Genomic DNA, 16,071 nt, shown 5'->3' on the forward strand with positions numbered 1-16,071 from the left:
TTCTTGGTGGTCGTAGTTTGCCGGCTGCCGCACTCGCCGTGTCCGTGCTTGCATCAGTGGCCTCCTCGGCGAGTGTGGTGAGCTTCATCGGCCACTACTACGCGTATGGATTCCACGTTGAGTGGACACTGACTGCGATTCCGCTTGCTGCTGCCACGTGTTCGTTCGTGCTCGTTCCCCTTCTCTACGATCTGCAAGTGGCGTCTGTTTTTCAGGTTAGTCCCAGCCGCGTAGTATGTTTCTGCGTTCATGAGTTCTGCTTGGAATTTTACGAGCACCATTGCATGTATGTGTTCGCTTGGTAGCACTTAGCAGAAAAAGGTCATTGATGGCTTCTGCTTTATAGGGTGAAAGGATCAGTGTTAAATAGATAATTGCGCGAAACTCGTCAATGAGTAGCGTATGTTTGTCGTAGAACTGAACATTCGTAGGCGAACGTGCATGGTGCACGTGACGCAAAATTATTCTTTATTTTACAATTGAGAAACAGGTTTCAAATAACGACTTTTGAGGTTTCCCACTTTCCAAAAAAAAAGAGACATGCCTAATATTTCTGAACTGTCATGTTATTTCAGCTGTTAACGTTTTCATCTGGCAGAGACGGCGCCATTGGGCTTCGAAGGAAAAATGTTCCAACATTATCAAACAATAGTTTCAGTTTTTGTTTACTGTTATTCGTTATGCGATAACAATAAGAATAACTGCAAGTAGGTGTGAGCAATATTACACATCTTTCTGAAGTTTTATTACTCAATGGGTGCCTACTGCTCAAATGCTTTAAGTCCACAGAAAAGGGTTTACGAAAACTAGCTATCAGGGATTTACATGCAGCGAAAAAAAAGGACTGTAAATCGTTCTCTTTAACATTACAATATTTTTTAGCAGATGCAAGTGATACTGGTAGTCGCATTTTCTCAATCTACCTAATATTTTAAATTCCTGCTTTATAGCAAAAACACCCAGTAAGTTCAATACAAGTTTCGCACTAATACATTTCTCTAAATACATCCTATGATGAGCCACTTTCATATTAACATGCCTACACATTTGTGTTCCGCATCCTTAAGTGTTGCATCTCTTGCATTCTTGGTAAGTCCTATGCAGGCGCCTTATTGGTACGTTTATATCAAATAAAACTGCTGCTATATCGGAATGTATGACTTCTAAGTTCTCAATATATCCCACACATGCTTGCTCAATGCACAGAAAATTACTACTGTACCAGCACCACAAACACATCTATAACGGGAACCAGTAAAGCAATGAATTCGAGCAGCGTTTGGGTCAAATTACCTTGTAGAATTCATGTTTTGAATTTGTTTGCAGTCTCGCACGCACGTCCCTTAGATACGTTGGCTTGACAAGAGTATTTTATTTCAAGGATAACACTTCAAATATAGATGTCTAAAACAGTGCGCGTTACAGAGCGTAACGAAGTGCCGACATGCTGAACTATTATTTATGAATGGCTGATCGGTCTTTCTTTTTTTGTAATTACAGTACCTACGCATGCGCTTCGACAAGACAGTGGGCATCACTGCCTGCGTCGTCTACTTCATCCTCAGTGTGAGCACATATTTCCTGCTTGTCTCGACAGCAGTCTCGCGACGCTTCTTAAGGGAAGCATCACTGAAAAGAACAGCATAAACCCAACTTTTTCAAGAACACTCTGTTCTTTGCATGCTTCGTGGTTATTTCCCTTTTCTCAATGTGTTTTGGACCAATCTGCCACCCGAGAATCACACTACACTGACGCTGCTGACGAAGGCAGGGTAAACCATCCTGAAGTTACGCCTGTATAACACGTGCAACGTTTTCAGTGGTCTCAATTTACGCTTTAGTGTCTGTGCGCTTTTTAAGTGTGATCTCGTCTGGCCTAGTTTATTTATTAGGTCAAGAAATGTGGTAGTTTCGCCCTAAGTGAGACGCATTGACGGCTATATTAGGGTATAACAATCTTACACGATATAAGACTCGTAGATTTACGGGGGAATTTATTATAGTGCCGTAAACGAACACGCCCAAGGAGACACATAACCTGGTCCTGTGTAACGTAAGACCATTTCAATCTCTTTTCATTGCAAATCCGCCTTTGGCCCTCCGTGGTACGTAAAGATAGCTTAGGCGCCACCCACATACTTCGGACCCGGGCCATTCTAACCTGTCACGGAGGGCTCCTGGCGGATTTGTAGTAACAACAGCTTAAAATAATTTTACGTTGTACCAGCCCAAAGCTCACATGATGACTGCGAGCAGTCGTGGTCACAACTCTGGCAGGAGGAATGCCAGCACCGGGGTGAGCGCGAGTCTCGAACAACGAGTGTTACCTCCTGCACCTGACATTGCCTTTTAATTTTGCTCCTCCACCGAAAAGCTCAGCATACTACGTGACCCACACGAATAGGCGTGCCAAAAGACAGCACGCACCGGGGCACCGCTGCCTTCCTCGCGTTAACTCTTCGTCCTCACTGGAGTGATGCAAAACTATCGATTGCATAATTCATAATATCGGTAGCTTTTTCACTATAAAGCTAAATTTCCCCATCAATAGCGCCCAATAAATTAGTGTTGACAGGAAATTACTGATCGCCATATTATTATGGAGCACATTATATCGATAGTAATATTGGTAGTGTTTAAAATCACGCGATGTACCGCACGTATGACCTTCCACACGAAACTTGGCGATGTTTTTCCCTGTTCTGCATTTGCCTAAACTGAGTGTTACTGATGATCAGTTATCGAAAAAAAACTAGAATGGCGAAAAAAATATTATCCGCCGCAATGTCAGTAGCGAACCACCGCAATACTAACAATAGCACTACCAAATATTGTTTTTGTTACATTATGGATAGTTAGCAAAATATGTTAATTCTATTGATATCGCTGTCGATAGCAATATCATCGGTAGTATTTTTTACACTATCTCAGTATTTACACTATCACAATGCTATTGATAGCACTGATAGGCAATTTACCGATAGGTCTGCATCAGTGTGCCGTACTTGCACTGTATGCTAACTCTCGCAACCACTGCCGATCACGTGACCTGGAATGACCAGCGCGTCGCCTGCGCATGCGCCGACTCACCCACGAAAGCACAGCGGAAGCAACGCCGCGATGGTGCCTGGAGTACCCGTTTTCGCAATAAAACGCTGTAAGAGGTGAGCGCGCGAGTATTAAAAAATGCTAACCTCACAATGACAGCATCGTGTCATTAATAAGTAGTATGAATATTACGTTTTGAAAGCCATTATCTGGGCTTTTTTCTTAAACCCGCCATTGCGACTACGCTGCCGCTTGGGGGTTGTAAGTTCTGGTTTTTTTTTTATCAGTTTAGAACGTAACAGACTTCGAAAATGCAAGCCCTGATTTCCTTGCGTTGTCCAAGTGCAACGAAGCTTTGGCAGTGAACAACATCATGAAATAACCTGTTTAGTGCCACCAAACTTGATTGTCGGTGTGGCCTGATTTTTTGTGAACAGCCCATTGCAATATTTAGGCCGCTCGGTTTGATATTATTAGGCGCGAAAATTTTACATTGAATGTGGTGTCACAGTTAGCCTTTCTAAGCGACAGTGATTTTCGGAATTTAATTCTTGCCCTTGATAATTAGCACTCGTAAACGACAGAATCACGACGACCGCAGAAGGTGAAGGTTGCCCTTAGATGTGCGCGAAGAACGTGGAGAGAAAGACAAGACAGCTGGAACCGTGATTTAGATGGTTACACCTGTTGTTTAACTGATAATTTTCTCATTGGGTCTGCTCAAAATATTACACAGCACTCAATCAACGGCCATCAAAGAATATAATTGCAAAATGGAAGTGCTGTTTGCTTGCATTGGTGATGAAACGAGTACCTCGGCCAAACATCTACAAAATATTTGACCATTAATGAACGAGCTTGTACATCATGTACACCTGTCATGCGCACGGTAAATAATTGATAATATATGGCCTGATCTTTTGTTCATCGCAGCAAAGCGTCGGCGCTATCGCAATGTTCAGCTCTGCCATTGCAGTGTCCACAAGTGAGTATACTTATTACCAAGTTATGGCTACGTACTCGAGAAGCAACGGGAAGAAAGCCTCACTTATTCGTTGTGTTCGCTGCATAATATCCAACAATGTTTGGTTTGTCCGGCTAGAGACATTACATAGTGTAGTCCTATATAAATGCAGTGGCAGTGTCGTTTAAAGCGTGGTGTGCTAAACTTTAGACATGCACTGTAGGCTGTTTCGCTTTATCTCTGCACTACAAAAAAACGTTTTCGGTGCAGTAACGATGACCAACATGAAACAAAAATTTCTTGCGTCAAAGAGAAAGAAATGGTAAAATGTTCTGAAGGTTCTCCGCTGTTCTCAAGACTTCAATCAGATTTGAGATACCTGCAGCAAGTTCCTCAGAAGACAGGCCCTGACTTGGTACCAAATATTTTATCAAGTCACTTACTATTTTATACACCCTTTCCTAAAAACACCTTATTGAGACACACGCGGTTGCCCGAGGAATACCGGCGCATATAAATGCCTTGCACGTCTCTAGTCGAGTAGCCTTGCCAAAAACACGTCGCCGTGCAAAGGCAGGGAATGAGGAACAACAGTTTTCTTTTAATTGCCTTGGCTATTTCTGTCAGCTGTGCTAATACATTTTGTATTTCATTTATGAGAAGGTGTAGTTGTAATGGGAAGGCCTCGCGTAATGTTCAAATGGCCTGCGACGAAAGATTTTGGGGATACCTCTCGGATGGGAAGTCACAAAGCATGGTATGCGTATTTTAAAGCTGTTTTCGATTTCTCTCTGAGAAAACGACGGCGAAGTTTCCCTGCTAAGGTGGCTGCTCACCGCTCCTGTGAAAAATCTCGCCTTCCGCGTAAATACGTCCCATACATCAAGAGATTGGACCCCAAGGCATCCGAGGACGCTGCGGACGCTCGTGCGCAGTCTGTTTTTTCGACATTCAGCGAATGTCACTCCATCGGCCCTGCAGCTGAATTGTACACCGGGACTAAGCCTAGTGCCTCCGGTGACGCGCTGGCGGCGGTAGATTCACCGGCGCCGCTCGTCACGACGGCATTTCCGGCCGCGCAATTGACACGTGAGCCTGGATCGCAGCTCCTGGTTCCTGCTCCAAGTCCTCTGGCTACAGCCCACCCATCGCCTTCCCAAAATGCACATCAGACCGTGAGTGATCAGCCCTCAGGGCGGAGCCCGGCGATGGCTTCCTAGGCACCGATCGGGAATGGGGCTCCAGTTGTTGTGCGTGACGGAACGAGTACCCCTATGGACTTGTCTTCTGCGCTACCATCTGTGCCGTCAGCCTCCCGTGGTTCTCAGAAGCGTCCTTCGGAGCAATCTGCACCAGATTCGAGTTCAGCCAACAGCGGCTCCCAAGGCAAGCGTTCCTGTCTAACGACTGACCACCCAGTTGTGTCGACACCGGGCTCGGTTTGCTATGAAGCAACCATTAAAGCTCTGGCCTCCACAAGCCTCACGAAGATTCCGAACAGGATTATTCAGGCGAATCTCGATGCTTGTCTTGCCACCACAGGCTTCCGCGGCTTCACGGCCAGGAAGAAGTCAAATACTATCGCTGTGTGGCTCCCGACATTGGCTGCTGTCGAGCGTTTGCAAACGCTTCAACGTCTCTCGATAACAAGCGAAGTCGCCGCGCCGGTCCAGGTGTACCTGGTAGAGGGCTCGGATTTACAGCGTTGTGTCGTTTACAACGTTGACGTTGGCGAGGACCAGACTGCTCTCCAGCGTGAGCTCTACTGTCCTACTCACCGTGTCATTCAAGCGCGTTACATGGGAAAGGGGCGCTCTTGCATCGTCACCTTGCAGGGCCCACCAACTCCCCCAGCCCGCCTGTACTACTATGGCTGCATTCTACGACCTCAGCCATATAAACCCAGTGTCGTCTATTGCTACAACTGTTTCCGACCGGGCCACATGCGCCGATCCTGTCCATTCACAGCGCCAGATGAAGCTGTACTAGCTGGCACAGTGTCCTACCTATGTGGACTCTGCCAAACCGACGACCACGAGATAACTTCTCCAACTTGTCCCACAACGCAAAAGGCCACTCAGAAGGTTCGTCGCGGGATTCATAAGTAATGGCCTCAGCATGCTGCAACACAACCAGTGCCGACATCTAACAGGTTTGCGGCGCTCCAGTGGGATGACGACGACTGGCCAGAGCTTTCCGATCCCGACCCGCCTGCACCCCATTCCCAACAGACTTACAGTGACAAAGTTCGCAAAGACCGCCGTCGCCCGCTGGTTACACAAAAGCAGAGCGGGCCGGAACATCCGCGTGATGATATGACAGCAGTTGACAATCAAATTGCCCGACATTTAGCGGAGGTATCCAAGCTCCGACGGCACCGTGAACTACTTGCGCGTCGGCGACGTGGAGTGGAATCTCACACCACTACAACTATCGATTCCGCTGCATCATCGTCTCTGTCACGCCCTGCTGTATCGGTAGCAGAGTCTACCAGGTCTTCAGCTCCGTTGCCGGATAACTCTACAACATCTCTTTTGCGGTTCATGGTCAGCCAGTTATCCAACCTGACATCTGTGATTTTGGAACGGCTGGACTCGTAATCAAAATGGCGGGCACAGGTGTTTGTGGCGTGCTTCAGTGGAACTGTAGAGGGCTCTCCACGAAAGTGGGGGAGCTTAAATCCCGTCTACGTATGAACAAGTTGCAGGTGTGGGCCCTGTTACTACAGGAGACCAACGCCTTGCCTGCCATTCCGAGCTTCAGTGGATACGTGTCTCCTTCGATGAGTGACCGTCGCGTGCACACAGCTGCCCCTCCAGGAAAGGCGGCAGTGTATGTTGATACGCGCTATCCTCAGGTCTGCCTTTCTCTTGAAAACTGGTGTAACTCATATCAGGAGGTAGTGGCATTAGCTGTGAAGTTACTCAAGGCAACTGTTGTGGTAGTGTCATACTACATAAGACCAGCCGGTGGCTCTTCAAGAAATAATCTGGGCTGGCTAGTGAATGTCCGTCGCCAATACCCAGCGTGTCCTATTTTAGTTGGTGTTGATTTCACCGCCCCTCACCCAGATTGGGGGTACCCTACTTCTAGCCCTCGAGGCAGGCGTGTGCGGGACGCCTTCGCGGATGCGTTGTTTGTACTACTGAACCATCCCAATTCAGCAACGTGGGCTGTGCCTCAAGCTCGACGTACAACATACGCACCGGATCTTACGTGGTGGTCGGGTCCCGGCACTACCACTTGGCACTTGGAGCCCGACTGCTGGGGTAGTGACCACCACCCTATCATCATCGGCCTTCACCGTCAAAGGCCCGCCGATTGCGCCGCAAGTGTTCTGTGGTCAACTGGGACACCTTTCGCTCCGTTCTCCAAGATACTTCTGTGGACTCGTCACCCATACTTGTTGACCGTATACAAAGCGCGATCAATGAAGCTACGACCATCAGCTGGGTAGAAGTCGATCGACCGGCACCGGATATCGGCCTGCTCAACTTGTGGGCTGCTCGCAGACAAGCAGAGCTGGCAGCATCCCGAGACCCCACTTCTGCACAAGCACGTACAAGACTGAATTTGTTTACTGCTAAGGCCCGCAGATATGAACGCAACCTCTCGCGGAGGCACTGGCATACGTGGTGTGAGCGATTTTCATCCAAGACATCGAATGCTTCTCTCTGGCGAACGTTCCGCGCCATGGAACATGGTTGCCGCCGTCCAGACGCGGCAGCCGCAGCCTGCTTCGCTGCTGGCTTGTCGCCGGATGATTTCGCCAGAGAAGCAGCCCGGAAGTTTTTCCCGCAGTACAACGTGTGGCCTCAAACAGCTAATGGTGCTTCCTTGGCAGGCATTCCGACACATATCGACTGGTTACCATCTACAGCAGACTCCGAGGGGATTGCAAGCTCTTTCACCATGCCTGAGTTGCTTGCAGCGATAGATAGTACCAGTCGCAAGACAGCGCCCGGTCCAGACTCTATTACTTATGAGGTCTAGAAGAACCTGAGTTGCGCTGTGCTGCCTCACCTCCTCGACACCATTAACAAGGTATGGCTAGATCGCGTTGTCCATCCAGGCTGGAAATCAGCTAATGTGATCCCGATTTCGAAACCAAGCAAACGTCCGACTGACCTTGGCAACTTCCGACCCATTTCCCTAACGTCAACGTTGTGTAAGCTTGCTGAGAAAATGCTAGCCACACGACTGTCGTGGTGGCTAGAGCACCACGGTTTCTACCACCCTGCTCGAATTGGTTTCCGTCCATCCATAGGTACTGAAGATGGGCAGGCTGTTTTGGCATCCTCGGTTTTATCAACTCGTAGCCACAGTGTCCGTACTGTCCTCGCTATGGACGTCGAAAAGGCTTATGATAACATCAGTCGTGCTGCCATCTTGGCTTCAATTGACATGCTGCATTTTCCCCCTAGAGTGCGGAATTCTGTAGAATCTTTCTTTGAAGACCGACATTTCGCAATTCGCCTCAGCGGTGACGCCGTCGGCTCAGTTGTCCCTCTTCGTGGCGTACCCCAGGGATCTGTATTGTCACCCACATTATTCAATATTGCTTTCATCCCGCTTGGATGGCGCTTACACGATGTACCCGACATAAAGTTCTTGTTGTACGCTGATGACATCACGGTATGGAGCACTCATCACGACCTGCAGACTGAAGCGGCTGCCCTTCAATCAGCTTTAGATATCACGGCAACTTACGCTTCTTCGGTCGGCCTTAGGCTTTCCGTCAGCAAATCTGCTTACATGACAGTCGCCAATCGCTGGGGCCGGCGTAAACTATCTGCAACACCCATTCGTCTTCATCTATCCGGAACCCCTCTTCAGCAATGTTCAACTATAAAAATTCTGGGTCTGATGGTACACGAGTCGGGAACCGGAACTGCTTGGCTCTCCAGCGCTAAAAAGCAGGCAATTCAGACGTTGGGTCTCATTAGGCGCATTGCTCCTAAAACGGGTGGCGCCAGCTCATAAGTTGCGCGACAATTGGTGAAGGCGGTAGTGCAACCATGCCTTGTGTATCAAGCCCAATTCCAGCATTTGACGAGGGGACAATGGGATCGCCTTGATGCTGTTAATCGCGAGGCAATGGGGATCATCACTTGCCTTCCCCGCATCACCCCGATCGTGGCTCTCCAAGAAAATGCCCAGCTCAACACACTAGATGAGCTGGTGCAGCAGCGACGTGATGCTCGCACGCTTAAGGCCAGCATTTCACACGCAACGTGTGCTCTCAGGGCTTACGCTTTCTCAAACTCGCTTCTACCACCACCATCGCCAGTTCTTCCTGGAGTTTTGTCCAGCTGAGTGATAACAAGCCAACTGATATACGTCGCCCGACATCAACTGACGCGGCGGCGTCGCTTCGTGACCGAATTATAGCTCAAGATGCCCACCTGCCGCTTGGCTCCATCGTCCTTTACGTTGATGCAGGCTTTCAGGACTATGAAACAACCACTGCAATTTATTGCCCATGCGCACCTACCCTTAATAAGACGACCCGGTTTGAAATCCAAGAACTTCCTTCCCTCCCTTTGTGCTGAGCTCCTAGCTGTCCGAGAAGCGTTGTGCTCTGTGGCCGCCTTTCCCATGGTCCCCACGGCCCGCATCGTCATCCGCACTGATGCCCTCCAGGCGACGCGGCTTTTTCGACGCGTCAGTCGCAGCCCTGACATATGCCAACAGATCCATCTTCTGGCGGCACGCATCCCGCAGCCAATATCTATCGAGTGGATCCCACACGACCTTCTAAGCTTCCAAAGTCGTGCGGATTCTGCGGCCCGTATAGCGATCTCTGCATCGTCACTGCCTCAACTCTTTCACCTAGATGATGCCGCCCTCCTTTTATCAAGAAAGGAGCACCTCCGGCGCCGCACACGTGCTCTCATACCTCCGTGTGCGGTAAACATCCCCCGCGGTCTTACCCGTGCAGAGGAGGTTGCGCTTCGGAGGATCCGGGTCTGGGTTGCCCTCACTCCTGCCGTGACTAGGAAGTGGCCGCACTTTCGCCCGTTATATCCTCGTCCTGAGTGTCCACTCTGCAAGTCGCAAAATGCTGAAGCCGACATCCACCACCTGCTGTGGGTTCGCCCTGCACTGAAACCGACGAGGCTCCGGCACCTCGCAGCAGCGGGACTGTCGCCGCATAATCGTAGTGATTACACTGCTTGGACGCAGGGACCGCATTATCGATCCCTCTTGGACTTCATTAGGTCAGCAAATCTTTTTTCATTCATTTAATCATCCTTATTCACCCCCATCCCATACCCCTGTATGCCCTGAGGCATTTACCCTCGCATTAAAAAATGTTTTCCGGTGTTTCCGCTTAATGAGGTAACAATTCGAAATCAAGTGTTTTTTAATACTTAGGCGCTCTTTCAAGAGGTGCATAAGTTCTAGGTACCATATGGAGTTGTCAGCAGAGTTTATTACGCGGCTTATATAGCCTTACATGGTTTGCGGTAGCGTACATGCTAACTCGTGCTGGCGTAGATTTTGTATTTTACATGAAGGACGAATTTACTGGCATTGAATTAAGAATGCAGGGTGTGCCAGATTAGGGATTACTAGTTCGATTCTCTAAAATTATTCACACCATTCCAGCGTAACGTCCACAAAAAGAACCTGACATCTCGTTGCTTCGCAAGTACTTTCGTCTGTCTTTTTTCATAGGATATGTTACTTAAGTTCTTCTCTTAGAGGAAATCTTTTCACCATACCAAGTTATATCTCGTCCCGCACCGACCGTCAACACAAAACTGAAGAGCCATTTTGTCGAACTAATTTGTACCATTCTTCCTTCTTGCCGAGAACAGCCATTGAACGAAACCGCTTTCCCGCCCCCAGACTATCAATTTTTTACACCACTAACGTGAAGATCGCCGTTGAAAGGGCCTTAGAGTTTGATTTTTATTCTTGTACTCTACAACACACATTTTACATTTTCACCGCTCCTATCTGCAGTGCCTACTAGGCCTTGGAACTATGTATAATAAATAAGAAATAAATCAATAAATAAGCACATAAATAAATAAATAAATAAATTTAAATTACGCTCCATGAGCTAATACTCTTTTTTCCTCAAGTGCACGCTGTTTATGTAAGCATATTTTACCCAGAATATATGCTTTAATGGTCACAGGACGAAGGTTCTAAAAACTGTAAATGATCGTACTTGTCTTTAGTTCGTGCAGACGAAGCAGCTCCTATTAGTTACAGTTAAGACACTGACTCAATAATGGCGGCAATGTAGTTGTACTACAGCACATTATCGCAGAATGTGCGGCTACCTATGTGTCATTCTCACTTCTCGTTATCCAGAAGAGCCTGTGTTATTCTGGTTGATTCTCCACTGTCGAGTAGTGTAATTGAAATTGTTTTCTACTACTAATAAAATACACATCAGTGCGTATCACATGCAAAACTGTGAAGCATTTTTTAACCTTTCGAGCTGTACACGCCAGCAATGTCTTTGCAAGAAAGCTTAACATTCCAATTTAGACTGTACTCATATTTTAGGCACTGCATTAATTCGCGATTGTGTGCCAGAACTTTCATCAAACAGCAAGAAGTTAATGGTACCAGGAAGATCAGTAGGCGGCTCCATTGAATTGTGAGGAGGCCTTGAGTAGCAGGGAGAGGATACTTACCTAAACGAATTATTCAGTGAATCAAGGATTTAGTCAATAAATCCAGTTTACTTTCCTTTGACAGGGGGGATGCGAGGACTAAAAGACGCAATGGCTGGACAACGGGTTCCGAATCCCATCAGTTGGATTGCGCTTGGAAGAAATTATTTCCCTCCAAATTTCGATATCTTCAACGCTAGGAGTGATTTGCCATGTCTCTTTTTATGTTTCAAATGTTTAGTGAAGAAAGCAAGATTACGGTCACAACAATACCTTCTAGGTATTTACACGTGCGGTTTGTAAGCTGCTGGACTGCATTAGCGGAATTTTTTAAAATTTATGCAGCAGCTCGCTTTGACGACTGATTGAGCATTGAAACACGATTGAGGACATGTTCGATTGAGCATAAAAAAAGGAGCCTAGGTTGAGTACGAGAAACATACTTTATTTTTATACTTTATGGTACTGCTAAAATACTAGTCTGCAGTTGAATCCGAACAGTTTCGCATAAAGAGCAAGTAATAAACTGTCGTTTGATAAGGGCTTGAGCCAGGCGACATTTCTGACAACACTTGCCTTCGTCGGGTCAGTGGGGGTTAGGCCTCTAGCCAGGCAGTATGTGTAGTGACTGCACCGAACTGGAAAAGTATTCGTGTTGCTGGCACTTTAGTTATCAATCATTAGAAATTGATGGTTCGAGGATGATCACAAGGTCGAAGATTAAACTTTCTCGAAGTCTAAATTTGTGATAGGCCGAATGAACTCTTTCAGAACTGACGCATGGTATTATTAGTTACGAATTATAAGTTGTTTCTTCTTGTTTTAGTGTTTCCTGTTTCCATCATCTACTCGAACATTGCAATTGGTTTGGCAGGAACAATTTATACTGCTCTGGTAAGTACACGAATTATATATGCCCTGATGTTTTCGAGTTACAAAAAGGCGTGGCAAGCTTTCTTAGCCATATAAACTTCAAAATGTCAATAACATTTAAAAAAGGGCATTTGGAAATTTCATTACACTTTTTAGAGCACTGCATTATGTAGCAACTAACATAGACTGCTAATATAAAAAAGACGGTCATGACAATGGAGTTTTCGACGTTAAACGCTCAAATGTGTAGCTTCACAAGCGCCGGTACTAGGCTCCCTCACTTCTAAACAATGAAACATTGGAGCAATTTGAGGGTACGACGCACGGTACAAGTATGCGAAGTATATGATAGTTATAATTTGGGGTCCTCTTTAAGCGTGCGACTAAACGTGCAGCTTCTCTTCGCGCCATCATAATCACTAGCAAATAGGACATGTAATGAACCTTCAATAATTATAAAATACATAGTAATCAAACAGTTATTGAGGAATCTGCTGAGTATGACTAACTGCTCCATATGGCTTCATAGATTATCAAAAGGCATTTGATTTAGTTGAGTAACCATCCGTCAGGCACTGCGTAATTAAGGAACAGAGGAAGCACACGTGAATAGCTCATAAAATATTTACAGACTCCAGAAATACCTGAAATATCCACAAGAAATGCAGAACAATACCTATCAAGAAAGGATGAAGAAAGGAAACATTCTCTTCACTGCTATTCGCTGCACGCTCAGAAGTATTCAAGCTATTACACTTAGAAGGATTACAAGTCTCAACAACCTTAGCTTTGTAGATAACGTGGCTCTGTTCAGAGATGATCGGGACCAATTGCAATAAATTGTTGTGAACCTTAACCATGCAAATCTAAAAGTACGGCTGCAGAATAATATGCAGAAGACAAAGGTAATGCTCTATAACCTGTCAAGAGCAGAATAATTCGTTATAGGCAGTCAGCCTCTAGAATGTGTGAAGGGCTGCATTTATCTAGGTCAATTACTCGAATGGGATCTGGACCATGGGACAGAAAATGCTACACAATAATAAAGATGTTTCTGAGTGAACACGGCACCCATTGAAATATATTGACCAGGAGCTTGCCGCTGTCGTGGAAATGTCTACAATCCTTGCATTCAACCTGCAATAACATGTAGCGCGAAAACTTGGAGGTTAAAAAGCAAGTTTCAGAACTGGTTACACCCCGTGCAAACAGCAACGGAAGGAAAAATTTTAGGTGTAACATTTAGACAGGAAGAGATCGGTGTAGATCAGAGAGCGAACGGCGGTGCCCATTACTCTAGTTAATACTAGGAGAAAAAGTGGAGCTGGGCTGGCTATCTAATGCTTATGGCATATAATCAGTGGTCTATTAGAGTTGCACAATGGGTGCCAAGAGAAGAACAGTACTGTCGAGGACCGCAGAAAATTACGTGGCACGATGAAATCTGGACAACTTCAGGACATAGCTTGGAATCATCCAGTGCAAGAGAACAGTAATTGGAGATCGCTGGGGGAGGCTTTTGTCCGGAAGTGGACATAAACGAAACGCGGATGATCATGAGTTATTGACTGTAAATGTTGTTGAATCTTGCCAGGTCTTGCTTAAACCAGGAACAAAAGATTCGGAAAGGCAGTGCTTCTTTGTGATTTTGCAACAGCATTGTCGTCTTTTTCTTTCTCACTGTTTCGCACAAGGGAGGTCTTCGTGGAGTTGTTTGGGCTGACTGCGCTCAAGCTGCCGTCATGGTTATGTCACCCATTGTCATCATTGGAAAAGTGGCATACGACGCGACCACTGCGACGCCCCCCCTCCGTCCCTTGAGCGATACAAACATAACAGACTTCGCGTTCCGGTGAGTCTCGAGGTCATAGTTAGCATGAAATAAAATGAAGTATCCCTCTGGCTGTTCATGAACACCTATCAAAGCGAAATTCTGCCTATGCGGTTTCCGAGGAGGTAAGTTGGTGAACCAAGTTGTTACTACCGCACTTTTCGTGGCAACGACAGGAGTTATAACGTTACTTCCACTAAGTGCGACCTAAAGTCGCTTTTAGTAATCACTTATTACAGCAGTTTGTATAAACAACGGGAGACAATCGTAAATATAAGAAAATATCTGAAGGCTTCTAGGCAGAAATGTGGTTTATTATTAAACTGTCAACTTGAAGGCGTGTGGTTTATGCAGCGAGGATATGTAGCTACCTTTTTTGGGGGGGGGAGACACATGGTGCCACATGTTGCGCCATGTGTCTCTAGCACGAGACATATGATGCGATTTCGCGTGCGACTGTTCGCATTACCAGCCCCGCCGGGCTGACCCAACAGGTTCCGACAGTTCGCGGCGTCGGATCGGACACCGCACATGTGACGAATTTGATGAATGAGTTCGTGCGGCTGCCTAATCACGCTGCCTTACTAATCATGCCTATATCCGTAGTGAATGACAGTGCTGGCAGTCTGTATGCTTCATGGTCACGTGGTGCGCAAGAATAGATGTGGCGCATTCGGCGGGGCGGAGCCAGCGAGCCTAGGGTGTCTCAATGTCCTCCTCCGCCACCGTGTCTTTCAGGATGGCGACAACTGCGTCATCTACTAGGGCGCGTGTTGAGCTCAATCTCACTGGACAGCACCATGCACCTAGCGTGGGAACGCGAGATGGTCTTTCTTTACGGGCAGGTACTGCTGCAAGGTATAACTATGCTAATGCCTTCTGAAAAGGCGCAATGTTTGACGTATTGTGATTCAGGATATTTGCCTATCATTCGCTTTCTTTCTTCTTCTTTAGTAGTTGGGAGGCAGCTCCTCAAATACAGAAAGAATTGTGTGTGCAACGTTGGTTGAGTAGAGAAAACACGGGGAATGCGGGAGATGGAAATTCAAGAAGATAAAACGAAGAACAAGTTGAAAGTAGCACCCACCTTTCGACAAGTGGACTTATCTTTTTCAAGGTGACATATGCTTTCCTCGGCACACTATGTATAGGACGGTTCTGCTAAATTGGGGAGAGGGTAAAGTGGGTAAGCGGTTGTAGCGACCAGAGGGTGTATTAGTAGTGAGTGTGTAGAACTGAAAAGAAAGAAGATGTGCTACTGAACGTTGGTGGAGGAATGCGAGGTAGCGCCGTGTGTCAGCTGGTTGATGTGCCAATGTACGTTCCTCTTTTCGTAGAAGGGGCCTAGACGACGAGGGGGGGGGGTGGTGGTGGTATTATCTGCTCCGCTGGATGTCAGTGAACTATTGTGTCTCTGAAAAAGAGAGTACATGTACCGGCGGAAAATAGGGCTCCTGAAAATGACTATATATATATATATGTATATATATATATATATGTAAAGAACCATAGGAATGAATGAAACGAAGGGGAGGTGGGGTGGTTCAAATGTCATTGAAAACCCAATAACAAAAAAATACTAAGCAACACAATGAGAAATAAGTAAGTGATGTTGCCTACAGTTTGGAATTTAGCATAGCTAATACCTTCTAAAGCTCTCTTTGATACGTTTACGCCTATTGGTTGCAATTTCTTGAACTTTTGGATGAGGTATGATT

The sequence above is a fragment of the Dermacentor andersoni genome, chromosome 10 (genome assembly GCF_023375885.2).
Source record: "Dermacentor andersoni chromosome 10, qqDerAnde1_hic_scaffold, whole genome shotgun sequence".
Taxonomy (NCBI): Eukaryota; Metazoa; Arthropoda; class Arachnida; order Ixodida; family Ixodidae; genus Dermacentor; species Dermacentor andersoni.